Here is a 27,420-nt window from a genome sequence, read left to right on the forward strand (position 1 = left end):
CTAGAGAGAAGAAAATGTGCTGTAATGCTCTGTGCCAGCAGCTAAAGTGCAACTGGATGACTGTGGTGCAGCTGATGTGTGACCCAGGGACCCTCCCAGCTGCAGGCCAGGTGAGCCAGGGGACAGGTCCCTGTCCTTGTCCTCAGCCATTTGCTCATCTTAACACAGCCATTCAAACAGAGAGCCAGTGAGACACTGAATAATAAATATTTACCTGTTGGACGGAGAGATGCTTCTTAACACCTCACCCTGAGGGGTAATTTAACTTTCCAAATCTACAGGAAGCCTCTTTCTTTCTTCAGACCCCCGGAGATGTGTTAGACACACTTCTTCTGAACATGAAACTTGTGAACTCCCCCTCCTTTTTTCACTACATTTCTTTGTCTTAGCCATGGAGAGCTGTAGCAGAAATCGTGAAGGCAGCTGGTCTCTGCAAATGAAACTTGTGAGATTTAATGCCTTGACTTAGAATGAAGGAGTTAAAAAGAAAATACAAGGAATATTTAATTTAGTTCCCTACAACAGAGATCTGCCTTTCAGAGAGACATCCCCTCAGAGGCTGGAGTGTCCCTGCAGTCTGCAGAGCTGTGACCTCCTGCTCCCCCAGGCTGGCTCCAGCCAGCCACGCTGGGGCTGAGCTGCCTGAAATAGGCACGGAGAGAGCCTTCCACAGAAACCTCTAAATGGGCTTTAATGTCTCCACACCGTAGGATTCCCAGAATTAATTTGTGTCTGGCTTTTGAAATCAGGGATGTTGTGTTGAAGAAGATGGATGCTCTAAGAAGCATTGGAAAGAATGAAGAGCTGACAGGGGTGGTTTGTGCAGAGAGCCTGGCCATGGATGCAGAGTAGTAAATGTGGTTGGTTGATTGAGATCAGATTTTTTTTCTTTTTTTCCCAGTGGCGACGCCCATGTAGTTTATTTATTTATTTATTTATTTTCCCACTTCAAGGCACCTAACAACAACACTGAATTTTATAAATCCCTGTGATTATAAATCTAGGAGTATGTCATTCTTGGTTTCCTCAGAGGCCAGGAGTCTATACCCACAGGAGACAGATGGGAGAAGGAGCCAGCAAACTTTCTATATTATTGCAGAGAATTGCAGGAACTGGTTTTCGTTTACACCGCATGGGGAACACAGAGTCTGCACAGAGCATCTCCATTTACTGCTTCCCCTGCAAGCAGCCAAAGCAGGATTGCTGACACTCCCTCCACACAGTTCTGGGCAGGGAATGATGCCCTGCAAAAGATGCAAAGCCACAGATTTGCATCAATTCTTTCTGCTCTCCTGCTTTGAGGATACAGCCTAGAAAATTTAGAAGTTCTTCATGCTACTGTGCAAAACTCATGTGAAAGTCCAGGCTGCTTCAGTTCCTTTCTCCACTTCCACTCTGTGCCTTGTCCCAGCAAAATTGCTCTAAGAACTGCATGAAAAAAAAAAAAAAAAGCATCCCCTTGCTTCATCTTGCAGGCAGCAATGGTAGATGAGACTTGAGTCCCACAAGGTGTGGGTAGCAAAAAGAGATTGTTGCTGTAGGATGAGTCAGGTTGGGCTGCAACTTTAGGAAGTGGCTTTTTTCCACAGTTAAGAAGATGATTTTTAAAAGTAGGGGATTTAGTTTACATTTTTTCATGAGCTACAAGGTCAGTTGTGGAGCGAGAGCTGGATTTAGCTTTAGAGTCATGTCTCAGCTTTGAAGAAAGAAAAAAACAACAAGCACGTTTGATTTTGGTGCTTTGCTTCATTTTCTCCCTACCTTGGCCGTGGGCTGCCTGTGGTGGTGTGGGGGCAGCCCCACAAGGTCTCTGCTCCTTCCCTCCTCTTCCTATCATTCACCTCCTCCCCCGCCCTACCAGAGTCAAATATAAACTTTCTTAAAATGAACACAAGATTCATTCCACTTGACCAGGCCTGACTTCCCAGAAAATAAACACAGAGCAGAGCCAGCCAGCCCCCTCTCCTGGAGCTGCCAGCCCCCAGAGAGCTGGCAGGTGACCCAGAGCTGTTCTGGGCTGTTTGCAGTGGAGAGGAGGATGGAAAGGAGAGAGAGCCCACCTAAAGGATTTCCAGGACCTGCTGTAAAATAGCAATATTGCTATGTGTCTTAATTGTCACAGTTCTGGTGTTTTTCTTGTTTCAGTCCCAGTTGGATAGCTGGACACAGCTGTGTCCCTGCCCTGGAAATGGAACCAGAGGAATTAGGTCAGTAGGATCTATTAGTGCTGTTGATAGAAGAGGGTTCTTCAAAACTCGCACTTAAACAAATCCAGACAGATCAAAAGCTATTTTTCTTTTATGACCATTTTTACCTGCACTTTTCGTATTCAAGGAGCAATGGTTTAAACTTGGAAGGAGAGATTTAGATCAGATATTAGGAAACAGTTCTCCCATGTAAAGGTGCTGAAGCCCTGGCAGAGGTTGCCCAGAGAAGCTGTGGCTGCCCCATCCCTGAGAGTGTCCAAGGCCAGGCTGGATAGAGCAACCTGATCTACAGGCATGAATATGGCAAGGGCTTGGAACAAGGCAATCTTTAAGGTCCCTTCCAACACAAACCGTTCTGTGATTATTTCTATAAAAATAAAAAAATATCCAAAACCCAGAACAAAACCCCATCATCCCAGAAGCTGTGTATACTCATTAAAAGAATGACTAAAAAATAAAGAAAAGAAGCTGCTGAGCAGTTTTCTAACCCAGTTTTGCCCTTGAGTGGATTGAGTTAGTCTCTGCATGCAGGGTCACTCAGCCCTGCACTGGTTGGGGTGTGTCAGTGCTGTCCCCTCTGCCCATGACAGTGAGCAGGTGAGTGGACATTGGCAATGCTTCATTTCCTGCCCTCCAGGGCAGCTCTCCAGACCCTGGACTTGCCCTGGCCTGTGTGCCAGGTCTCATCTGCTGGGACATTCTCTCCCTGGGTGCCTGGCAGTGAAGCTCTGCAGTGCAGCTGCCCTGAAGCCACAGGACCAGCCGTGACCTTTTGGACTTGAAGCCCATGATTTTTTCTTAGGCTCCCAACCCTGCAGGTGTTATCCCTTTATCCCTGCAATTCCCTGGGAGCAGCTATGTGCTGCAGGTGATTCTCTCTGAAATAGCATGGGAAAGAAACAAGTGTAGACAAAATAATAAATACACCTGTATAGGCCTCCCTTTCCTTGCAGACAGGAGATGTTTTGGGACCTAGGTCAGAGTTATCTGATATGTCCCGGGTGCCCTCTCCCAGCACTCATCACCTTCTCTGAGTGATGATGTTTATCTGCCTTGCTTTTCCCAGGACAGGTATCTTTGATCTCATCTGGTCTCACTGTTAAACACTCTCTCTTGCAAAGAAAGCATGAGCTTCTGATCCTCTCTAATCCCAAAACATCCTGTGTGATTGAGTCTCTCGACTTTCCTCATTCTACCAGCGATACCTGAAGTTATTTAAAAAGAACAAAAACAAAACAAAACAAGAAACCCCAAAAAACCAAAAACCAAAAAACAACAACAACAAAAAAAAAAAAACCACACCAAAAAACCCCAAAATAAACCAACAAAAAGAAAACTAGGTAAGAGAGTCTCTACACTGTAGCAAACCTGCTCTTTATGGGAAAAAAAATTTGAACTGAGACAGCTGCAGCATTCTCTCCTGAGAGCTGAGTGCAGAAAGCAGCAGTAGCCACGGTGCAAACTCAGACACCTTCCTCTGTGGGTCTTCTACTCTGCCTATGCTTATGTTTATAGGCAGTCTTAAGAGGATAAATATAGTTAATGAGGATTGGACAACACTTCTGCAAATTACTTATGTGCTGCTAAGGGTAACATTCAAAGTTTAAAAATAAAAATCCAGGGAAAAGGTTTGTTTTCATGTTAGATTTCAATTTGCTGCAATTTTTTTTTGTCTTTACTATCTGCTGTTTTCCTCTATAAGCATATCTATTAAAGACAGAACAGATTAAAGCTAATTGTTAGGCCCCTCTGTTTTTTCTTCTTACTATTTTATCTCCTAAGCAACTTTATTTGGTGCAAGACAAATAATCTGAATTCCTGAAGTCAGAAACAAGGAGTGGGAGTCCGGGAAACTGGCTGCTGATCTAATGCAGTTTTTTGCAAGTGTGGTTATGGTCAGAAACTCTAAATATGGCACCATGTTACTGTACACACAGTGACTGCACCCTGTGTGTCAGGGACTGAGTCACAGCTGGAGTTTACTGACAAAAACATGTTTTACTACTCCTGGTACTGAGGAGTCAATAGTGGTGGGAGTGAAAGTGTTGAGCTCATTGCATGAATCCCAGGATCATGGAAAGCTTTGGGTTGGAAGGGATGTCAAAGAGCATCTCCTGCCACCCCCTGCCATGGCAGGGACAGCTCCCACTAAGCCAGGCTGCTTACACAGGGTTTGGTGCCTGCCCAGGTTTTGCTGTTCTGGGAGGGGTGGAAGCAGCAGAAGGGACAGGATTTGGCAGGTGGATGTTGAGATGTTGGTTTGCTTGCCTGGGATGAAGCTGTGGAGGAGGGATCACTGCCTGGCACCCATGGTGGGGCTGCATGAGGATAGCACAGCCAGGAGAGAGCCCCTGGCCATGATTCTCCTTCTGGGAAAGTTCTGGAAAAGTTTTCTTTCCAGCACCCTGAAGAACAGAATTGTCTTTCCAAGCCTTCATGCAACAGAACTGTTAGCTTATGCCTCTCCCCCTGCTGCAGGAGAGGCTCCCTACACCAGCAAATCAACCAGCAACAGTTTGAATTTTTCAACTTTGGAAGTGAACTGGCTTGATCTGAATGTTAATGACAGAATCTACATTAATATAATATTTTTTTCTTTTAACAAAACTCCCCTTTTTTAATCTTTTCAACAAGTATCCACCAAGGAGCTCAGCTGGCATTCCCATAGAGTCCACATTCATCCTAACCTTTAGTATTGACTGACTCATCCAGTATGCATCTGCAAGAGTTATTAATGGAAAGTATTAAAGAAATTTAGTTTAATATTTGGTAAATAGGAGGTGTCTTTTCTTTGTGCTTGAATTCGTGTTTCAAATGTCTGTGTTATTTACATTAATATATTTTGTGGGCTGCTTAATAATAGTTGCAATTAAGATAATAACAACAAATACTAATAATACTGAGTTCTTCTGCTTTTCATCTAAGGAGGTCAAGACTCAAGGGTGTACCTCTGGGGCTGGTGTAATGCAGATCTGATCTCCTCCTGCTATTTCTTTTTGTGGAAAGTTAGGAATATCATGTGAAGATCAGATCACCTCTATTTTGGCCTCTGGAATGTCTCTTAGGCATTATAAATGCTAGTAAGAAACATAAAATTGGAAAGAAAACAACTACCAGGACATTGAAAAATATAACCACAAATACTGACCTATTTGGGATTTTTTTTTTTTTTTTCTGATTTAGCAGAATGCTATTAATACTGTAATTAAAGCTATTTTGTAGCCTGGGGGCTTGAACACCTGGCTCTTATTAGAGTGTGTGGTGAAAAAAGCCAAGAGGACAAGAGAGGAGATGGCCCAAAGGAGAACACAAGAGGGCACAGTGGCACCTGTGGTGCACTTTTTGTTCTCTGGCTTTTTGAATTGTTGAGGGCAGGGTGAACTCAGAGCTCTGTTTACATGACATAAATAATTACCATAACAGGGTTCATTAGTGGGAACAGTAGAACTTTAATTTTGTCAAGTTGGAGTGGATTATTTACTAGAATTAATTTATTTTTTTTTTTGTGACTCAAAGATAGATGGGATGACTGTGTCATGTAAGGTCAATATGGCAATAAGCCCCCCTGCAAGTTTCACAGAATTAATGTGGGCAGCCAGTAAGAATGTACTGATTGTATTAAATAAGGTACAAAATGCACATTCCAGGCAGGTGTTTCTGCACTTTCCTCATCAATTCCACTGTTCTTGTATTGTATTGTGCTGATGGAAACAAATTCTGTGATTTCAGAAACAAAGGACGCTGATGCTGCTCTTCATCTTCTGCCCAAGGAGAATAAATGTTTGTGTGAGCCTTTTCTCATGTGGCTGCCCAGAAATGACCCGAGTGAAGCCAAGAAGCTTCACTCTTATTGTGTAATTATAACATTAAGCAACCTCCCCCTGGTGATGCTGCTGAAATGAGATGCCAGTGGTGAAAACTTTCTTCTGCAAGAGTTAATGGTGTAAATAGGTATCTGTAAGGGAGTGACACAGAAATAAGCAGGATGTTAGGTTGAAGATCAGAGGTCACAGTCGTCCTTAGGTGTCTCAGTGGGGCAACCAACCTCCCTGTGCCACAGTCACCTGCCTGGGTGGGCAATAAACCCAGCAAAGAGTTGCAAACAGCCTTTTTGGGGTTTTTTCAGTCACTGTTTCTGACACTCACAGGAGGTTCCAGCCTGGGCCTTTACAATGGGAATTGTGGTGGAAACCTCTGAAGGCTGTAATCCATGACATGGCATTATCTCACAATTACAAATGAACATCCACCCCTTAATTTTTTTTTTCAAAGATGCCCTTGTCCTCAGGTATCCCATATCACAACTTCTCCTCCCATCCCAGCCAGGCTCTGTGGGTTTCTCTCCCTCCCACAAGTCAGCAGCCTGGTGCTGTACATGGAGCTGCAGAAGGAAGGTGTGATACTACAGTGCACTCAACAAAGTACAGAAACAAGATCATTAACATCTTAATATCCTGCCCTGACATCTCACAAATTATTTTAGACTTCATAGCCAATGTAAACAGGTTTGTTTTCAACTCCCCTAATTGCCTGCTAATTGAGAGCAGATGCAGGTCTTAACTTTGAGCAGATAAAGAGCAGCCTCTTCTCTGGGGCTTCACATCCATCACGAGGTCTCTGATGTGTGCTCTGAGCTTCCCTGCTTAGGCAGAGGGGGATTGAACAGCTCCTCTTGCCTGAACCTCAGCGAGACAGAAGGGAAGACAGAGCTGTGGGACTCATCAGTAACATCATCATCATTATTGTTTCATTTTGTACTCCAGTGCACTTTCTGCAGCAGCTCAGCTCTCCTTCTGGGGGGAGTTCTCCAAATTATAGATGGGCTTCTCGTTATGATAGAAATCACTGGGTTTATGAAAAATGCATTGCTGTCATATTCCATTATCTACTTCCTCCCATGCTGCAATCCTGTAGCTTGCAAGTCATTAGATTCTTTTTCAGAGTTCCTTTGAAATAATCCTTTCAAAAAACACTATTCATTGGGTATGACCCCAGAAGATACTGTCGGGTACTAAAGCTCTCTTTTAGTTCTGTGAGGGAGACCTGTAACAAGATAAGTGCATGTATATTCCAAGTAATGTCTGGAGTTTGCTGCCTCCCATTAAATGCAATAGGAGCTTGCAGTTCAAATGGTAGAATTTTGCTTTGTAAATGTAGGAGAAAATGGAGTTCAGATATATAGGTAAATTTGCATTTGGTAGTGATTTAATGTTCCATGGTCTGTTTTAGCTCCAACTTAAATATTACATTAAAACCATCAAAAAAAGAAAAAAAGAAAGGGGAAAAAAAAACCCCTAAAAACGTGCTAACTGCTGGGTTCAGAAGAAGTGGATGTGATTTTGTTCTTGCTGTCAGTGTGGCAGTGAGCTGCCTTTTACTTTCTCCTCTTCATTTAGCAAGTCAGCAGCAGCAGTGAAATGATAGCCCTACGGTCTTTCTTCAGGACTGTTTTTGCAAATGAAAGCAGGAACTTCAAATCCTTGTGTTTTTCATATCACTTACAAGGTGTTTTGTGAATTTTAACATTTTTGCATCTATCTGTGAAGCAGTGGAGGGGATGGAAGTATTTCTGAGTAAGAAGTGCCCTCTGTGCAGGGAGGGTGCATGGCTTTGTACCACTGGGTTCAGGAGGTCATAAAGGGATATTGAAGAGAAAATAACAGCCAAAAATGAAAATCTTTGGTGGCTTGTGCATGATGAATGGATTGGAAAAAAATAAAAAGAGGAAGAGTTAACATCTAAGCAGTGTCTTTCAGAAATACCTAAAGCACCTGGTGTCTGGATTATTAATTATGGAAACATTATTCAGTCCCAGAACCACAAACTCTCCAGGTTTTCACTGTGATTTCTCCACGAAGCACTTTTTCTCTCCCAGGGCTGGCTCCAGGCCTCTCTGTGAACACAGAGTCACCCCTGCTCACATTATCCCTCTCTGGAAAATTGCCACAAACCTTGCAGAATCCAGTCCTGATCTACCAGCAATGTGAGGAGTTTAATAGGAGGGCAGGGGGCTTGCAGTCAGTAGCACAAGGCATAACAGACTAGAGCACTGGTCCATTAAATCAGTGTGCTGGGGCCCAGGCATTTACAGTCACACAGTCAGATGTTTCCAGTAATTATTTCCCCACAGCATTTTTATTAGGTGCTCCATAAATAATATTCACTGCCATGCTCTTCTCACGGTCTTTTATGAAAAACACCCAAAAACAGTAGGAGAGAAAAGAAGGGGAATTCACTTTACTTTCAGCTGGATTTTGAGGCAATGCTGTCGTTGAGCCCTACTGAAGCAGATATGAACTTGGAATATATGGGCAAATTAATTTCTTGCTGACCAGTGTGGCCTAAAACAATTATTGGACCAGCTTAATGCAAGAATCACGGAGCCATCATAGAATCAAAATGTTTTGGGTTGGAAGAGACCTTAAAAGTCACCTTGTTCCACCCCCTGCCATAGGCAGGGACACCTTCCACTGTCCCAGGTTGTTTCAAGCCCATTGTCCAGCCTGGCCTTGGGCACTGCCAGGGATCCAAGGGCAGCCACAGCTGCTCTGAGCACCCTGTGCCAGGGCCACCCTCACAGGGAACAATTTCTTCCTTTTATCTAATCTAAACCCATTCCCTTTCAGTCTGAAGCCACACACCCTTGTAAAAATCCCATTGGTAGGTTTCTATTTCAGATTTAGATTTATCTTCTTTTCATGGATCCCATGCAGACCCAGGATTGACAAGCAAGCCAGCACTGGGGTTGAAATGGGATCTTTTTTCTATGTACTGTTTATTTGCTGTTCATTTTTTGGTTGTATTTATGTAGTTCAAATCCAGGGTCATCACACCAACAAAAGGCATTGCCCTCTCCTCTGTGGAAGGGCCTCCAAAGCTCAACACTGTCACTGTGTGTTTCATCTGCTCTGTACATGCAGCCCCTATTGACAAGCACTGGCTTTTCCATGTAGGCTACTGTGCAAAGGCTTTTTCCAGGAAATATCACTGCCTTGTCTCATTTATAGCATTAACATTAAGTAATGTAGATTTTTTTCCTGGCACCAGCACTTGTGTTTTGCAAAGGGTTTTTAGTCAGGTATTTAATTTTCAGCATCAATTTTCTATCCAAAGTAAGATTCCTCAAACAGACTTAAGGATCTGGGGGCTTATTTTTGTACTTACTGGACTGCAATATTGTAATCAACCCCAAGCAGAATCCAGAGGGGCAACAGTAAAAGGAAGTGGAGTAAATATTCATGGTTCAGGTTTGCTACAAGGGTCATAAACTCTTCCACCTGTGTGTGCAAAACCTCTGGGCAGCAGGAGGTGGGTATTTATATAGATCAACCCACGAGTGCAATACTTCTGTCTCAGCTGAAAAGCTGAGTTAGGGGAGGTTTTTGTTGGATATCAGGAATGCAATTTTCACCCAGAGGGTGGTTGGGCACTGGAACAGGCTCCCCAGGGCAGTGTCACAGCACTGCCCTGTTTGAGTTCTGGAAGTGTTTGTTCACTGCTCTCAGGCACAGGGTGGGATTGCTGGGGTCAATGTGCAGGGCCAGGAGCTGGACTTGAGGATCCTGATGGGTCCCTGCCAAATGTTCTCCCATTCTGTGGAGTGTGGATGTGTACAGATCACCTCCAGATCACTTTCAGTTCCTTTTGTTCTGTGTTTCATTGCTCGACTGGGAAAGTTGCAGCCTGAAATTAAATAAGAATATTCAATATAAGTGTATGTATCTATTTTGTGCTATAGGAAGACTCAGTTCAGTGAACCCAGGCCTTTGGCATTTCATAATTTTCTCTTGCTCCAGCAGGTAAGGGATTAACCCATTGTTATTCCTCTCCAAAGGAACAGAGAAAGATATATTAAATAATATAAAAAGATATATAAACAATATATTCTGCAAAGACCATGATTAAAAAAAAAAAAAAAAAAAAAGAAAATCCATTGGGTTTTTAAAGAAATATTTTATTGGAACCATAAGGTTTCTTTTTTTTGAGAGAGAAAATTTGAAATCCGGAGTTTATTTTTCCTTCAGTGTCTCTCCTAAGAACCAACAGGAATTGAGATATATTTTTTCTCTCTCTTGTGTTTGTGTCTACTTATTAAACACACATGTGGCCTGGATTCCTTGCGTAGGTGCAAAGAGGTTTGGAGAAAAAAAAAGGAAAAGAAAAAAAGGTGTAACCCAGTCCCTTGACCTGTCTCTTTGCCCTTAGGACTCTTTCGAACAGCTGTGAGAAAAAGAAAAAGGGGGGGAGAGGTAAAAAAAAGAGGCAGTTTAACAAGCCAAATCCAGATGTTCATTTCATACACACACCCTGAACAGCTTTTGCATGGTTTATTTCGTTTTCTGAAACCATTTTTCACCAGCCTGTTTTCTCAGCTGGGAAACTTCTGGTGTAGTGTTTTCAAAAAAATATTGCATTTGGCATTACAAGAAAACAGAGCCTTTAAGACATTAAAAGGACAATATCCTTGTTTGACTTGGCCCAAGGAAGCAGGGCTATAGGAATTTTAGATTTTTGTACCACCCAAAGAATAGGTAAAAGAAATTTTCCACTCTTAAACTCAGTTTACATGGGAATTTGAGAGTCGCTTTTTTTTTTTTTAATTTTTTTTAGAGATTTCTCTGTGGACCTTGTGTTGGTGTAGATGAACTTTGTTAGTGGGAAGGAATAAGTAAAGTGATAGCAATGTGCTTCTAGACCATGATGTACCATGGTTCAAAACTCAGACCTCAGACTGATTCTGAATGAACTCTACTTTTATTTTGTATTATTCATACCCATATCCATGTAAGGTAGACAGACAAATCTGAAATTATTTTTTCATTGGTACAGTTGCTTTTTATTTGCCATTTATATCAGCTGTGTGGACAGCACTGATTGCAGGGAGGGTGGTGGCAGAACATTCTGCACTGAGTTTAGAGGTACCAAAGGCTGGGGTGATGAGTGAAATTAGGGAAGATACATATAAACAGATACTGCTATCACTTAGGCAATCAGAGGATATATTGCTCTTCAGAATACTCAGTGTAAAAACCCAACTCCACTGCAACCAGGGGATGATTTGCAGTTTGCTGCCCTTCACAGTTTAAGTTTTCTAAGCCATGGGATCCTACCAGTACCATTCACCATCACTTATTATTTTAGAGAGACACTTGATCTGAATTCCTCCCTGTAAAGAATGGTCTCTATCTTTGCAATCACTTTTTTCACCTGTTCTAAAGAATAAAAAATTGAAAATATTCTTACCAGAACTGTCACCATTCTGTACAGATCTCAGACCCCACCAGCTATGACATAAATCAGATTATAAGAATTGAGAATTTGAAGATGTAAATTATGGTTAAATTAAATAGAGAATGACAAAGTAGGCATTGAACAATCCAGATTCATAAAACTGAAGCATCATTTAAACAAGTAAATAGAAATGCTTAAGGCATTAAAATATCCCACACCATGTCTTCCTTTTACTCTGCTGCTACTAAACAAGGACAAATCCTCAGGTGTTCCTTGCACAGAGAGCATGGCAGGGTTTGGGGGGTGTGTGCCTGTCTGTGTGTGCACAGGTGCATCCTTTCAGCACCTGGGATGCAATACTGGCATTCTGGTGTCAGGACAACCAAATGGGCTATACATACTTGAACTAATATAAAAAAATAATAATAATATTTTAATTAAGACTTTAAATGCATTAGGCAGGTCATTTTTGTGGTACAGAACTAGAGTGGAAATCTGCTGAGTAGTCCTAGTAAGATTTGTTGAAAGTTTGGGGGTCTTTTTAAAGCCACTGACTTGGTACACAGGTTGAATAATCCTAGAGAAAGCATGTTAGTCTGTCTGTTTCAGGAGACTTCAAATTCAGGGCCCTGATGTGTTTTTCCCTACTCCTCTTTATCTAGAGGATGCAGTACAAAAACATGTGTGTGTGTGTTTCTGCATTTATGTGCATGCATGTTTACATGTACATTATCAGACACAGCTATAAAAAAGGCAATTACTTGATTAAAAAGAACAATCTGTGTGAGTATCAAGCCTAGAACCCAGGCACCTTCACATCTGACTTTGGGTAATTAGACCTCTTAATATCTAATATCAGAGATGAATAAATCCACAAACTTCTGCACAGATGTTGTCAAGACTCTGTGTTTGGAATTATTCTCTCAGCCAGTGCATTTACAATGAACTTAGGAAATGTCATTTTAGAGGCATCAGGCTATAAATTTGTACAAATAGCACTGGAAGGATGGCACCATGGAAGTGGTGTCAAGGCTGCATCCTGTTCTTGCACAGCATGTGGAGCCTTAGCCTGTGCAAGGAGCAGTTTATGTACTGCTCTAAGACAAGTCCATAAAGATGATTCAGGAACTGAGAAGAAAATGAGGAGGTAATTTTGTTGTATGAGGAAATTTGGGATTACACTGCCCTGTCCTGTCAGTCCTTCCACTCATGAAAAGGAATAACTCTAATTCTGGTGAAGTGTGAGGGCTCTTATCTCTTTTATCTTGCAGAAAAAACCCAGGCCACATGGCTTCCAAAAAATGCCTTCTTTGTGTAGACAAAAATTGCCCCCTGTAAACATTTCCAATCTCAGCACTGAAATGGTTACATCATTTTAACACCCTGTGGTGCAGGAATCTGTTCAGAGAGGGGCTAATACCTGCTCTGGGAACACCATTATTCATGGTGAGGAATCCCATGCAGTGTCTGGGATCTCATTTGGTGCCCCACAACACAGGACAAGCTCAATGCTGTTCCCCACACTCCATGCCTCATTTCCCTTGAGTTTCTCTACAGCTCTAACCCAGCTTTGCCTAATATTTGGGGGAAATATTTCCTGTTAAAATGATCAAGGGAAAATTAGGATATTCCTCTTTTTGTCTCTCCCTGATAAATTTATTTTGATACCTCTTATTGTCACTGCAGGAAATTTGTGTGTCACCCTTTGTAGTCTTTTCTACAGACTCCTACCATTTTGGCTCTGACAGAGAGAAGAAATGCACTGTGTTCCAAGGGAATTTTTTGCCAGTATTGCTGCACTGTTTTCTGGAGACCTCTTTGTCATAGATGGTGATGATGATGGTGACCCTGCCATGAAGGCACAAAGGGCCAGTGGTGCAGATTCTATTTCCAGCAAAGCTTTTCTGGTTTGTAGAAGTGAAAGAAAAAGTTTTCATTTGGAGGAGGACATTTGGGTTGAGGTAAGAGATCAGGATTTCAGGAGGTTATTGTCTACATCAATGCAGAAATTATAATTGGTACTCTCAGAATCAGGGACTAGTTCAGATTGAAACTGGCATTTGTAGATCATCTTGCCCCTGCTTGTAAGAGGGCCAGCTTCAAAGGTAGCTAAGGTTTCTCAGGGCCATGTTCTGTCAAGTTTTAAAAATCTGCAAGGTTAGGTGTTTTACCATCTTTTTGTGCAACCTGTTCCAGAACTTAACTGTCCTCCTTTCAATTTATTTTTAATGAAGTAGGAATTTGTCTTTTTGCAACTTGTTATCATCGCCTTTCATCCTTTCGCTGTATCTGGGAAAAGTTGGGCTCAGTCTCCTGTGTAGCCATTTATCAGTAGTAGCAGGCACCAGTTAAAGTCCTTTCTTTAACTTTTAGATTTTTCAGGCTGAGCAAATTCACCTCCCTCATCCTTTCCTCATGTGTTTTGCTATCTTGATAGTCTGCTGCTGGACTCAATTTAATTTGTTGATGTTGTTCTTGCAGTGTAAGCAGAAAAAACCATCCAAAAGTGCAACTGGGCCTTAGTTGTGGCTAATATTTTGTATTAATTTTCTACACTGTTGACATCAGATGCTCAAGTCTTGGCCATAACAGTAATATAATGGCTCTTGCCCAAATGTTGGGAATATCAGGGAATACCTGCTAGGCCTGCTTGGAAGAGTCTCTTTCCTATACACTGTACCCAGGCCATCCTGTCCCATTCCTTTGGCTCTCTGTGCTAGCAATACAGTTAATTGCCTTTTTTCTCAGTGCTGAACTGACTGGTTTGTCCTGGAGATGACAAGTTTGTTTTCTTCTTTCACAAAGTGCATGCACTCCTATGGACTTTTACAAAGGAATCAGAAACATCCAGGAAAAAAAGCAGAAGGAGTAGAAAGCCCTCAATTTCTTCTTCTATGAATAATTTAGTGCCAAGTTAACTGAAACATTTGAAAAAGAGATTTTTGGTGCCCAGCTTCATTAAACCCTCTATCCCCAAATGGATTCTCTATCAGTGTCAGATCCAACACTTCATCTTGTCCCAGTCACTGCAAAGACCTTGTGGAAATAAAATGCAGAGGAAGGGAGAGGCAAAGCAGATTATTGTTGCCATTAGGCTTGTCTGTGTGTGTGCACATGTGCTCTATAAACTCACAGTGAAGGAAAAGCAGGATCTGTATGAAGGGAAGGAATGAAGCTCCAAACAATCCTTCCAAAGCCTCTCCTTTTTGGGGTGGGCCACTCTGTTAAAGAGCACTGTGCCACACTCCAACCCCCCTTCTCTGGAGAATGAGCTTTAATCAGAGAATTCTGTCCTTCCACTGAGCTTTTAGCAGCACAGTGAGTGGGACCCCTTCTCTTGGCAGAGGTTTCTGTCAGTGATCTGTCTTCTGCAGCTATTTCTGTGGGAAGGCCCTCCATCTGCTGCTTGGCAGGGAAGAGAACTTTCCTCTCAAATGTTTTCTCTCTCTCTCTCTCACCCTGTTTAAGGTATACCCTTTGGAAATCTTCAACGTCCAGGATTTATTTTTGCACAGGGTACATACTTTGTTCTACGTGGTCTGGCTTTCTTTTCTTCTCACAAAACGCCACCCCCGTGCCCTGCTTACCCTGGCAGAGGGAGAAGAATGCTGTTTGCTTTAACATTACCTTGGGTCTCAGTGTGCAACAGGTCAAAAGATGTGACAAGTACACATGCTAATCCCTTTCCCTTTCAGTTAATAGAATAACACAGATGGGAAAGTTTACATTGGGATCTGACACTCGCTCTGAGCTGAAGTGAAAAAGGAGACAGGGTTGGACATTACGTTTCAGATCAGAGCAGTTTCCCCTCAGCATCAATTGCTCCTGTTATCCTAAACCCCATTTGCTCTGCTCTTCCCCTTCTAGTCTCCTTTTGAGTGTAGTATGTAGAGCTGGCTGTTTCTTGGAAAGCTTTTGTAGAATAAAATATTCTCCAAGAATCAGTGATGTTCAAGTGAAAAAAAGTCAACATTTTCCAATGAAACACCACCATTGGTGACTTTTTAAACATTTGGCATTTCTGAGTGCTGAAATATCACACTAGAAAATCATTCCCACCAGATACTAACCAGATACCTTCTTAGAAATATTAAACCGATTTCCATAAAATTCCATATTACCAGTTTTGTCACGTCTAATCTGACTGTTAATATTTCATTTGAGTCTGTTTTCTGTTTCTTTGTACCCTCCAGAATCTGTCCTCTGACATTGTGTGACATAGCTCACTTGTAAATTTTCTTGCCTGAAGATTTGCTACCCTACATTATTCCTACAGGGAACACAGAAGAATAAAACCTAGGACTATGTCTCAGGGAGGAAAAGCTGACTTAAAGGGCTGGTCCACATCACATCAAACACCCCTTTCTTGCCACCAGGTATGTAGCATTTCATGAGAACCTTCTGACACCTCCCCATGATCCCTCAAAATCAAGGTTCTGATTGGGAACTCCTTAAAATTAAGGTTTTGAGAGTATCTCTGTAATGAGAAGAATATTCAGGATCTGTTCTTAGGTACACGTGGGCCTCAGAGGATAAGCATGAAGAAATTGTATTTCCTACAACATTTTTTTTCTAAAAATCTCAATTCTATAAACAAAGCTATATGTTAATTATTGAAAACAAGATTAGATATGCAATTACAAACATATGTAACTGAAAAAAACATATGTATGTACTGAGCTTACTAGCAGTGACTACTCTGAATTAGGAACTGTGCTGATACAGTTTGTATAACCACAAATACATTGTTCATGGGAAACACTTAGTGACCTGCTTTCTGATTACAGAACTAACATTTGGGTTTGAGAATCACTGCCTGCCTGTTTCATCTGGTTTCTTTGAAAATGTGCAGTTTCGGAACTGCTTTTTCACACTGCTCTGAATACTTCTCCATAGATTTCAGGGCAGAGAGGGTGTGTCCCTCTCTCAGCCTGGCACCTTCCCATAACTGTGACAACTCACTAATGATTCAGAAATAAAGATCTCAGATCCAAAATTCAAGACCTTCCTCTCCAGCATGGCAACAGCTCTGAGGTTCATTCACAAACCATGTAGAGGAGAGAAAAGAGGAAGCTCTGATTGAAGACACTCAGAGGCTCAAATTTTGGTGAAAGGTCTGTCTGGGTCAATGGAGATGGGCTTCCCAACAGGGAGCATGAGGAATCTTAAGCCAGACACTTGTATTTTAGGGAGTGGGATGAGCTGAGAGAGCTCCTGCAATCAGGGCTGCTCTGCACTGATGTACTTGCACAGGCCAAGGTTCAGGACTCCTCACACTGGGCAGTTTTCTGATGTTTTAGTGCTGATATTTGTTTCTAATGATGTTTGAAATGGGCACCTTCAGGGAAGCTGTGTGTCCCACAGAAGCCCTGATCTGATTTTGCAGGTGCCTCCCTTCCTGCTTTGTAGAAAACATCAATTCATTGATTACCTGATTTGATTAACTGTGGATCAGGTGAGTCCAGGTGGCTTTTCCTACACAGGGACCAGCATTCCCACTGGCTTCTTATTTGGGGCAAGGCACCTAAATGCTTTTGTCACCCTGACCTCTACTCTGTTATAATTTCACTGCTGACATTTTGACTAAGATCTCTCACAGGGGAGCTCAATTAGTGCCCATCACAAGGAAAGCTTTTGCAACATGGGTGACTGCCCACAAGAAACACAGTTGGGACCACCAACTGTTTTATTTGTTTTTCTTCCAATTTCTGCTGATTGAGAGGCTTGTGAGATACATCTCATTTCCCTGGAGGTCCCCAGGGATGCAGTGGTCAGACAGTCCTTTTGCATCCTGCTTTGGGCAATGCTGGTGGTACAGCAAAATTCTGCCTAATTGAGGCCTCATCAGTGCTATTGGCAGTTCATTGAAATAAACTCTAAAGCTCTAAACTTATTATTTGATGGTAAATGCTTTAATTCACTGCTTTTCAGAGCCTGATTTGGACAAGCTACATAGAGCAAAATCATTTGGTGTCCTGAGCTGCAGTTTATAGAGAATTAAACTGAAAACTCCAATACTGGTTTTGGTGCTAGAGGCTCCATTGTGGGTGGGAGCCACTGTCCTTTTTGAAAACAGCCTCTGCTCACTGCAGTGGCAGGTGGAGGTTCTCAGATCTGTATCTATCTGCACACCTAAGTTATAAGATATGTCTTTGGGTTTCTCTGCACTTATCATAAATTATAGAATCATAAAATCCCCTGAGCTGGAAGGCACACTTAAGGATCATCAATGCCCAGCTCCTGGCCCTGCACAGGACAGCCCAGAAATCCCATCCTGTTCCTGTATGTGCCCACGGGTTTTGCCCAGTGCAATAGGTAACATCTAAACTGCACCACCCTTTTGCTAATTCCAGCAGGAATTTCAGTGTCCCTTCACATCCCTCTCCTCTCTGCTTCCTCCAGTCTGAGGGAGGCCAGTAATTTGCTGGTGGCTGTTTAACCTCAGGAGTCCTTTTTGCTTTCCCATCTCCTACCCCACACAGCCTGGGACACTCTTGCCAGCAGGCTGAGCTGAGGCTGGCCTCATTTCCTCCCCTGTAATTCCACTCTTTCCTGGGATGAGAAAGGCACTGAATAGATTAAATTTACCTCTTCCTCTGTGGCTGGGCTGTGGGTGCTTCCTGTGTGTGGGAACAGACCAAGTCACATTGAGTTCTAGGAGTGATTCAGGTAGAGACAGACCCTTCACTTCAACTGGACCTTGCATATGAATACCTCAAAGAATTAAAAAATTCTGCATAAATACAACATGCCAACACTTATGTTATATAAAATTGTCTGGGTTAAACTTAGGACTTGCCTCTGCTGATGTTACTTAGAGTATTTCCACCAACATTAGTTTAGGCTGGGTTATCTTAACAGTAATTTTTGATGGTGTCATCTGTGCTTCTTTGCTGACTTCTTTTATTCAACCTATTTTCATATAAGAAAGATCTTTGCTTCCTAACACAGGAGGTGCAGCACAGGCCTGATCCCTGTAACCTCACATGCCAGAAACTGCTAAAAGATCATGTCCACTACAAGTCATAAAATTTTTTTTTTTAATTAAAAGGTCTCAATTATCCAGAAAACGTTCTTTCATGATGAGGCTAAGGCACAGAATGAATGCCATTTTATGTAAAGCATTCAATTAAATTTGTGTGTGTGTAGATTATAAAACTGTTTGGGAAAAACAGCTCAAAGATAGCCACTCAATGAGTTATATGTCTGGCAAGATAGCCTATGTTTATTCTCATTCCAGAGATCCCATGTCTGATCAAACCAGATTTATAACAAAACATTCAAAATATAGGTTATTTTTGGACCAAGAGAATAGTTTTCCCCTGCCATGATGCCTACAAAGGGAGCTGGCAGTGCCAGGGAACACAATGTGCTGGGACTCCTGCTTATCACAGTTGTTCTCTTTTAGATCTCTTTCATTTCTTGTTTGTTTGTCTCTGTCTCTCCCTTGTCTACATTTAGATATGAAGCTTCTTGGACAGAGAGTGGTTTGGCATTCATTGTTCCAACAGTCAGAGATTCATTGCAGAGGAGCTCTTGATTTGGGACCAATTGATGATGATAATAGACATTGAGTGTAAGTCACAAAAGAAAGCTCCACAGCTGAGCTTGATGCAAAGAGTGCAACATTAGGAAAGGTTTATGAAAAAGCACAGATTTTGCAGAATGTTGTTTAGTTCCTCTTTCAGTCTCTGATTCTGGATTTCAGGGAAGAGGTGACCACACACAACCAGCAGTTTCCTCCTGGTGACACCTCTGTGAGGACTTAGCCACCCCTGCACATGGCAGGGAGCATTGGGCAACACGTTTGTGTTTCATGTGACTTGCCCATGAGTCACATCTCCTTTTGTCACCAGAGCATCCCATCCCATCCCATCTCAGCGCTCACTTTCTGAGAATTTGGTTGACTCATCACTCCCAGGTTTCTTTTCCCTTGGCAAGATTCTCCTTCCCTCCACCTGATGCCAGTCCTGCTTTATTCCTTGGCTCCACTGTGGTGAATTTATGCATTTGCAGAGCACAAATGTGCAATTGGAACAGAGTTCCACACAGAGGTAGGAGAAGGAGGGAGGCTAGAGTGGCACCATTCCTGGAAGATCAGCAGGAGATGGAAAATGTCCATGAATTCACTGCTGTTTCCAGGCAGACTAAATTTTACCTATGTTCTCGTGCCTAATGTTATCCACAAGATATTCTGGACTTTCAGAGTTGCCAAACCAATAGGAAAGTAAAGCTGCAGTAGGAGAATTAGATGGAATACAGCTGTTGGAGGCCATGTGAGTCTGTGTCCTTCACAGCCATGGAACCCACTGCTGCAGCCATGGCTGTTTTTGTGTTCTGACAATTCTGAAAACATGCAGCAAAATATTTGTGAAGAACTTTTGAGTGCATTCAAAAAAACCTGTCTTTAAAAAGTGTGTGAACTGAAAATCTGTCAGTTCCTTCTGGGGTTGAATGGGAAATTGAATTTAATTTTTGTTAGTTTAATTTTTTTTAAGCTTGAAATTAAAAAAAAAAAATCAATGTTAATGAAAAATGCAGGTATTTCCTTCTGAAAACTTGAAAACTAAACATTTAAATGTTTTCTAGTTTGAGAAGGGCATTTTAAACATCTAGATTTTGCAGCAACTTACACAGAGCTGAGGAATATTTTGGTTGAAGAGAAATGAGATTTTGGTGAAATCTCTTGCTTTAACACTTTGAGCAGCTCTAGGATCAATCTTGTCTGCTCTCCCTTCCTGAGTATACAAAGACAGGGCATGGCTTCACTCAAGGCAAGGGCTGTAAAATTCTTTGGTCTTAAACTGACTTGTGCAAATAGAAGAAAAGTGTCATCATCTCCATTACTTGGAATTTTTAACTTTTTAAGCAGTTATAATATGAAAGTGTCCATAGTGCTGCCAAGAAGGCAAAGGGTGTGAGGGAAAAAAGGGAATCTGTGTGTTCTGGATTACATGGGGCAGTGTGTGGCTGACATTCCTGAGAAGTGCAGTTGAAATGTTGGAAGCCAGGTTAATGCCCAGGACTTTACTTGGAAGCAGGCCAGTAGAAAAGATATAAATGACCACAGGAGTGGAAGGTGAGCAATTAAAATTTCTTTGGAACAAGGAGGCTGCTGGTCCTTCTCCAGGAAATCAGGGTCAAGCCCAGGTTCACACTCACAGTCAGGCTGTACCTCACTGTGTAAGTCACAAACTCATCTGCAGAAATCATTCAGTGAAATAATTTGCCATTCACCTAGGGTGACCCACAGATGTCCTGGGATGTCCAAGAATGCAACATTATTTCTTTAGTAAGAGTGAAGAGGCACGGAACCAACAGAGAGGCATATTTGGTGTGTGTGATTCTCTTGTGCAATTCATATGTGATCTGTTAAAACCATGAAATATGGGAAAAAAATGAACCTGTGTGTCTGCAAAGCAGAGAGTCAATGTCTGACAGACCTCAGTTGTGACTTGCACAATAGAGAATTTTAGCTGTGGTGCATCTGTGGTGCATCTCAACTCCCGGTGCTCTACTGGGTTTTTTATTTTTTATTTTTTTTTCATTTCACACAGAACTGACGGGTTCTATTCCATTTGCAGATTGAGGAAAACTTCTCTTGGAAAAAGTGGTATCAAGTAGTTTTAAGAAAGAATTTCTTTAACACCTTTCCTACACCTTTTTCCTGCTTAATCTTTTATCTTACCTACGTATCATAAAAATCCTGTGACTACAATCTTTTGATTATTCCTGCTACAGAATGCAAGCTCTCATCATGATGTGATAATATTTGGCAAGTGGTGACTTGTAAGGGTGCAGTTTTGAGTAAATAAAAAAAAATCTGGGCAAGATTCAGCCTTCAGGAGAGCAGAGCTGCCTCTCTGCAGTGGTTATAGTGACAAATGTAAAACATTTGTACAAAGGGAATAGATTAGTCACCAGCTGTTATTATAAGCCTTTCACATTATTTAATGACCAGAGTAGGCTTTAGGCAGCCAAGCAGGAGACTGTATGGCCCCTAAGTGCCTCTTACAGCCTTGTAAAACCAGGGCACGATCTTACCCTCTCTTATCTCTAATGCTACTTGTGAAACAAAACACACTGGTATTTGGCTTGCTAACCAGAGATGCAAACCATTGCAGAGCTTAAGGGTGTTTCATTAGAACTCCATTAAAAAATGAACAACCAATTTAAAAGAAAATAATCAGAATCCACAGAGCAAAGCATCACAGTATAAAACTACCCAGTCCCCTTTGCCTTTCCCATGAATATATGTGTGTTTGCTCTTAATTTGTGACCCTTGCAACTTTTGGGAGTGGCAGAGTACTTTAATTGATTTATCCATGTATTTAAACCAAGTTTTAAAACCCTGCACAGATCTGGGCACAGGCTTGTGAAAGAGGGATCACAGAGGTTCAACCTCGTAGTGTTTTGTTCTGCTTTTAGGTGCAATTTTATCCATTGCTGCAGCTGGCTGTTCCTCTTGTGAGAGCCAGGCTCTGCAGACCATGTGCCTGGGAGAGCTTGCAGGTTGCCAGGCCAGCCAGAGATGATTGTGCCTGGCAGAATGTCTGGATGGGGCTGGTGGTAAAGGCAGAGCACGTGCAGTGCTCTCAAATGCTGCTGGAAATGTGAGACCTGGCTGAGCCTCGCTCTGTTTGTGATCCAGGGATGGTGGTTCTGAAGTGACAGTCAGCTTGATAGTGGTTTGAAAGTGTTTTCCCTTAGAAGTGACAAGTCTGGTGGATATCTAAAGCAAACTCTAAGAGAATTTAAGACAGATGAACTGTGGAAGTTTGGTTTGGGGGTTTTTTCACTCGAGAATTTTAGGGTGATTATGAGGGTGATTAAATCTGAAAGCTTCTCTGATCTGTGTTAGCATCACTTACTAGTGAGATATCTACATGTAGCTGCCAAAGATAAGTCAATACCAGGTTGATTAAAGGAAAATAGACAATTGCTAAGACCTGTTGTAAAACCAGCAAAGAGTTTTGGGAGAATGAAGAAGATGAAATGCAAGTGAGATGTTCTGCATTGAGACCTTGGGGATGCAAGAGGCAGAAGCTGAAGTCATCAGGGGGCCAAACTCAGAGCAATGGTTTGATACAGCATCCATGTTCAGCACAGGGAACTTCAGCCTTGCTCATTCAACAGCCTCAAAATAATTAAAAAGTTTCTTGTCTCAGTAAGTTCCACTTTCACAGACTGCTCTGTCTCATCACACAGCATGCCATCGTCAGAGAGAAAACATTGACAATTACTCTGCTCTCCCAAGCTGTCTTTAGAAAGCAGGTACATAACAAAGTTCATAAACATTTGTAGTGTTGGGATCTTGGCATGGAGTGACCGAAACCATTTTGGTTTTTTCTGTCTGTGTTCCATCATGGTGAGTTGAGAATTCAGGATCTCAAAATACTTGGCAAGCAGATAACTTTAGCATCTTTGGGCATAAACTGACTTAAATATACTGAAAAACTTTGTTTGTTCTTTAGTCTCTAAGGTGCTACTTGTTTATGCATAGACAAATCCATCTTTTAAAATTAAAAAGTTGGTTGTACTAAGGAAAAAACAAGGATTGTGATGCCTGTCTGTTAGCAGTGTATTTAATTGGTGCTTGGCCTTTTTTAATTACCATTTCCCTGGTTTGGGAGCTGTTGCTGGGGAAGGAGCAGGATGTGCTGGGGGCTCTCTCACCCAGCTTTACAGGATATCTGTAGTTCTGCATTTAGCTTTTTGCTGGGCTGGGGGCTCGTGCCAGTGGCAGAAGGTGCCGGCTTTGCACGGCACTGCTGATGAAGTGATCGTGTGCTGCTGGCTCTGAAGTGAAAACAATCACTCTGAAATCTCAGGGCTTCCTTAGAAATGTAAAAAAATGGGGTGGGAGCATAAGTTAATTGTGCTTTTACACACTGTTATACTTGTCAGTGTGCCAGGCTCTACATTTCTTCCAAGGGCGAAATGAAAACTCCAAATTCATGTGGTTATGAAACAATTTCAGTATGAGCACTCAGCAAAGAATTATAAAGTGGGAAAGACACAGTCCTGTGTCACAGCTGGTTGGGAAGGGTCTGCACTGATCAAGGCTTCTTCCAGCTTGGAGGAGCCTTTTGGAGTGCACTGAGACCATTCTGTGTCTGTATGTTGAATGTATATGAGGTCTTACATAAAAGCTGATTTGTTATGACATTTCTTTGATCAGGAGATGAGGCAACTGGCAGAAGGCAGCACCGTCATTCCAAGAAATCTCCTTTCTCTGCAGCTGGAGATTTAGGATATCAATCTGTTTTGTCCTGATTTACACCACAATAAATTCATATTTTGGAAAATGGGCACGGCAAGAAATCGTGGGCACTGCAGGGGACTTCTAGAGAAATAGTGATTGCACTGGGAGAACAAAACAAACAAGGACCAAACTCCTTTTTCTCTGCTGCAGTAGTAGAGCCTGAGGTACCTGAAGTCCTTTGTAAGCCAAGCTGGGGGCAGCCCCTCTTAATTTTAATCCTGAAATAGAGGGAGTGAAGCACTATTTCAAAATCACAGTATCAGCACTTGTGATTTTGTTGTGAACCTCATGTGCTTCACAGAGGCTGGATTTCCAAGGTCAGTGCTGATTTGCATCACCAAGAAGGGAGAGCAGTCTCAAATGATTATCTCATTGGACAAACAGCATTTTGCTCATTTTTGTTGAGTCAAGGGAGGAAAAATTGCAGAAGGAGGTGGTCAAAATACCCCGAGGCTAAATCCAAACTGGAGCAAATCCATATTTAAAAAATGAGTATTCCTGAAATTAGCACATGCAAATCTACTCTTTTAGCTACATAAACTCCAAACCTTAAAGCTGTGTTGTAGCCCAGCTCTCACTTGGATTCTTAATTTTCATTGATAGCACCATGTGCTAATTCAGGCACCCAGGTTTCCATGTACTGTTCTTACCATGAAGAACAGTTGGTCTTGAGGGAAAACATTTACATAGATGACAGCTATTTTCAGGGAAATGAAAAGTACTGGGTGGAAAAGGAGGTTTTGACATTGTGTGAAATATGGGGTTTACACACAGTAGTTTTTGCTATGTGTATATAAATTGGTGATTTACCATATATTGATTCACACACCATTTGTAAGTGTCTAATTTATTTATTTATAGAGATGTATGGCAACCATGGTTTGAAAAGCAGTTTGCATAACATCTGGTATGTCAACAATATAACCTTTCCATTTACTTGTTGGTAAAAATGTCAATATAATGAACCTGAACTCAGCATTGGTTTACACAAATTTCCTGGCAGACAAAGCAGTAATGATTTGCATGTCAGTGTAAGTGACATGTGCCCTCCAGTTTTGAGTAGTTTACACAGCTAAGAGGGATAAAAAGGGTAGAGCATAGGGCTGGTTCCTCACATAATTAAGCTGGCAGGACAAATCTCGTGTATTTGTGTGGTGTGAAACATTTAATCTCATTTTGACTTCTGATTTTTCAAGAGCTGCCTTTGTGTTTTCATTGAATCTGCTTTTTGGGGGGGGTTTGGGGGGGGGGGGGTTTCTTTGTTTTGTTTTGGTTTGATATTTTTTTGATACACAGAAAAAAAAGATAAGACAAAAAATACCTGAGGTTGGTATCAAGTACTTTCACAATTTATGTATATTCTACAGAGATGTACTGGGATGTGATAGAGGAATCCAGTGGATTCCTGAATACTGTTAATAATATGCCAGCAAGAATGACATCAGTAATACATTGCTTCACCTTTTATATTACTGCCTGCACAAAATGGATCATAGAAATCACTTTTTTTTTTTTTTAACTCTGAGACTCACTGCTTGACAATTTTAAAGCAGAAAAATAAGAAGTGCTGTTGATATTGAACAGTAAATATAGAAGACAACCCTGCTGAAGTGTGGAATCAAAGTTCCTGGATGGTATTGGGTATTCCTCTTTATTTTAGGGAGTGCAGGCTTGTCCAGAGGAGCCATTGCCCAGCTCCTCTCCACAAATTACCTCTGTGAAAAGTCAGCAGACCTGCTCTTAGGAAAGTGCAAATTATCTCCTTCCTCCTCTCCTGCCCTGGCTCTCCACCCCAAATATCTGCTTTGAGATTTGAATTTCTATCAAGTTACCAAAAAAACCCAAAAACAAAAACAGCAACAAAAAAAATGGAAGAGGGAAGGAGACAGTTCCTTAAGCACTTGGTGTGTGATTTTTCTTCTTCTTCCTTTCTTTTGTGTTTAGTTTACAGCACCAGATGCTATCTGCTTCCATTGTTTTGCCCACACTATCTGGTTTGGATCTGATTTGGGGGCTGTATATGACAGGGAGAGGGTCACAGGGAAAGTTTTGTGCATCTGTTATTATCTGACAGCTTAAAAAAAAATTCAAACCATATTATGGGCCCACACTGGAAGCCAAGAGAAGGAAACTTTACCAGCTTTTCCACAGATTGATTTCTTTTCTTTTTTTTTTTTTTTTTTGTGAAAGATTTCTGGTATCTCAATGAATACACAGCCTGAGCCAATGCCAGCTGCTCCTAAGAGTCTCTAAGGCTTTTTCAATCATTCTATTCTAGTCACTACATTCATTTTCTATTTGTCCATCATTAATATTTCCTTTATACAGTTAAAAAAGTTCTGTAAATTGATATTTTACGTTCATTCTTCTTGGCCAAACTCCATTGTGGCAGCCTGCAGCAGTGGCCCTGGGTGAGAAATGAACCCCTGCAGCTCTTGGGTGGGAGTTCTTGTGGAGCAGAGCTCTCCCTGCATCCCTCACACCCAGTTTTTACCTAAGGAAACCCAGGCCAGGAGGGATCTGCAGTGACATCCTGCAGAGATCTGCACCACAGTGCCCAGAGTGCAAGAATTGCAGTGCAAGATTCTCTGCAATCTGGCCACATCCTGAGATTCACACTGATTTCATGGGATTTAATGATCTCACTTCTCAAAAATTGCTTTATTTAAAAAATAAGCATTTTTTTAATGCTTAATAATGAAATTTTTAAAAATGTCATTATTAACTCTTTGTGTAACATTTCTGATTACAACAAATTCAGTGTCTTAGTCACCAGATTAGTTGCACCTGAAAGAATATATGAGAGAACCTCTAAAATGGTATGGGAAACAAAGAGAATGCTGGAGAATATTGGGCAGGGCAGGCAGATCAGGGTAAAGCAGACAAAAAATTTATGCATTTATACAGAGGTTATACTTAAAAGATCACTAATTTCACAAAGGTAACACAGCTAAGAACTTCATTGTCTGTTGGGGATTATTTTAATGTACCTAATAACAAAACCTCTATAAATATCTGAATTCTGATGAATTTTTTGTATCTATTTATTTATTTGCATGGGACTCCTGCAGAGTTTTCAACTCAGGACCCCATCTATCTGGGACTGTGTAATATTCCAGACAACACAGCATTATTTAGAGTCCTAGGCACACTTCCCATCACATAAAAATCAAATTGAGTTCTCACAGGTCATGTGGCTGGCCTGGCTGGTACAGGTACTTTTCTCCCTTTTTTGGAGCATTTTACTCTTTTTTCCATGATTTGTATTGGAAAATGAAGACACAACTGAGCTGAAGCTGAAATCCCAGCAGTTTTTCTTTGCTGTGTAGCTGAAGCCTGCTCAGCCCTCTTTCCCTCCCCTGTATTTCCCCTGTAATTTTAACTTTCCTGTTCCTTGTTTACACAGATGGAAGCGACAAGTTCTGCTGCAAAACCAAGAGCACACGACTGCATCTCCAAACCTTCAGCACATACAAGTGGCCTTCTCTCCCTGACCTCTCATTTCTCAGCTTTAGATGAAATTCCAGATTTCAGCTTCTCAGCTTCAGACTCCTGGAAGGACATGAAGCCATTGAGCCCTTGAAAGACCTGAGCCACTTGACCACTCTTCTTCATTTTAATGCTTGTTTATCTTTCCTACTTTTTCATGCTCTGGGCTATTAACAAGGCAAAAAAATGCTTGTCAGGCCACACAAACACTGCCATGTCTGCTGAGCT

General features: G+C 41.6%; 1 long non-coding RNA gene across 1 annotated transcript; it reads left to right on the forward strand.

The window, feature by feature from the left end:
* On the forward strand, nucleotides 1–27,420 carry LOC306809705. Its single transcript, XR_013776296.1, has 4 exons — nucleotides 1–110; nucleotides 2,146–2,207; nucleotides 15,632–15,814; nucleotides 27,110–27,420. It is a non-coding gene; the product is annotated as an uncharacterized lncRNA (long non-coding RNA).

The sequence above is a fragment of the Erithacus rubecula genome (genome assembly GCF_903797595.1).
Source record: "Erithacus rubecula genome assembly, chromosome: 18".
NCBI classification, from domain to species: Eukaryota; Metazoa; Chordata; class Aves; order Passeriformes; family Muscicapidae; genus Erithacus; species Erithacus rubecula.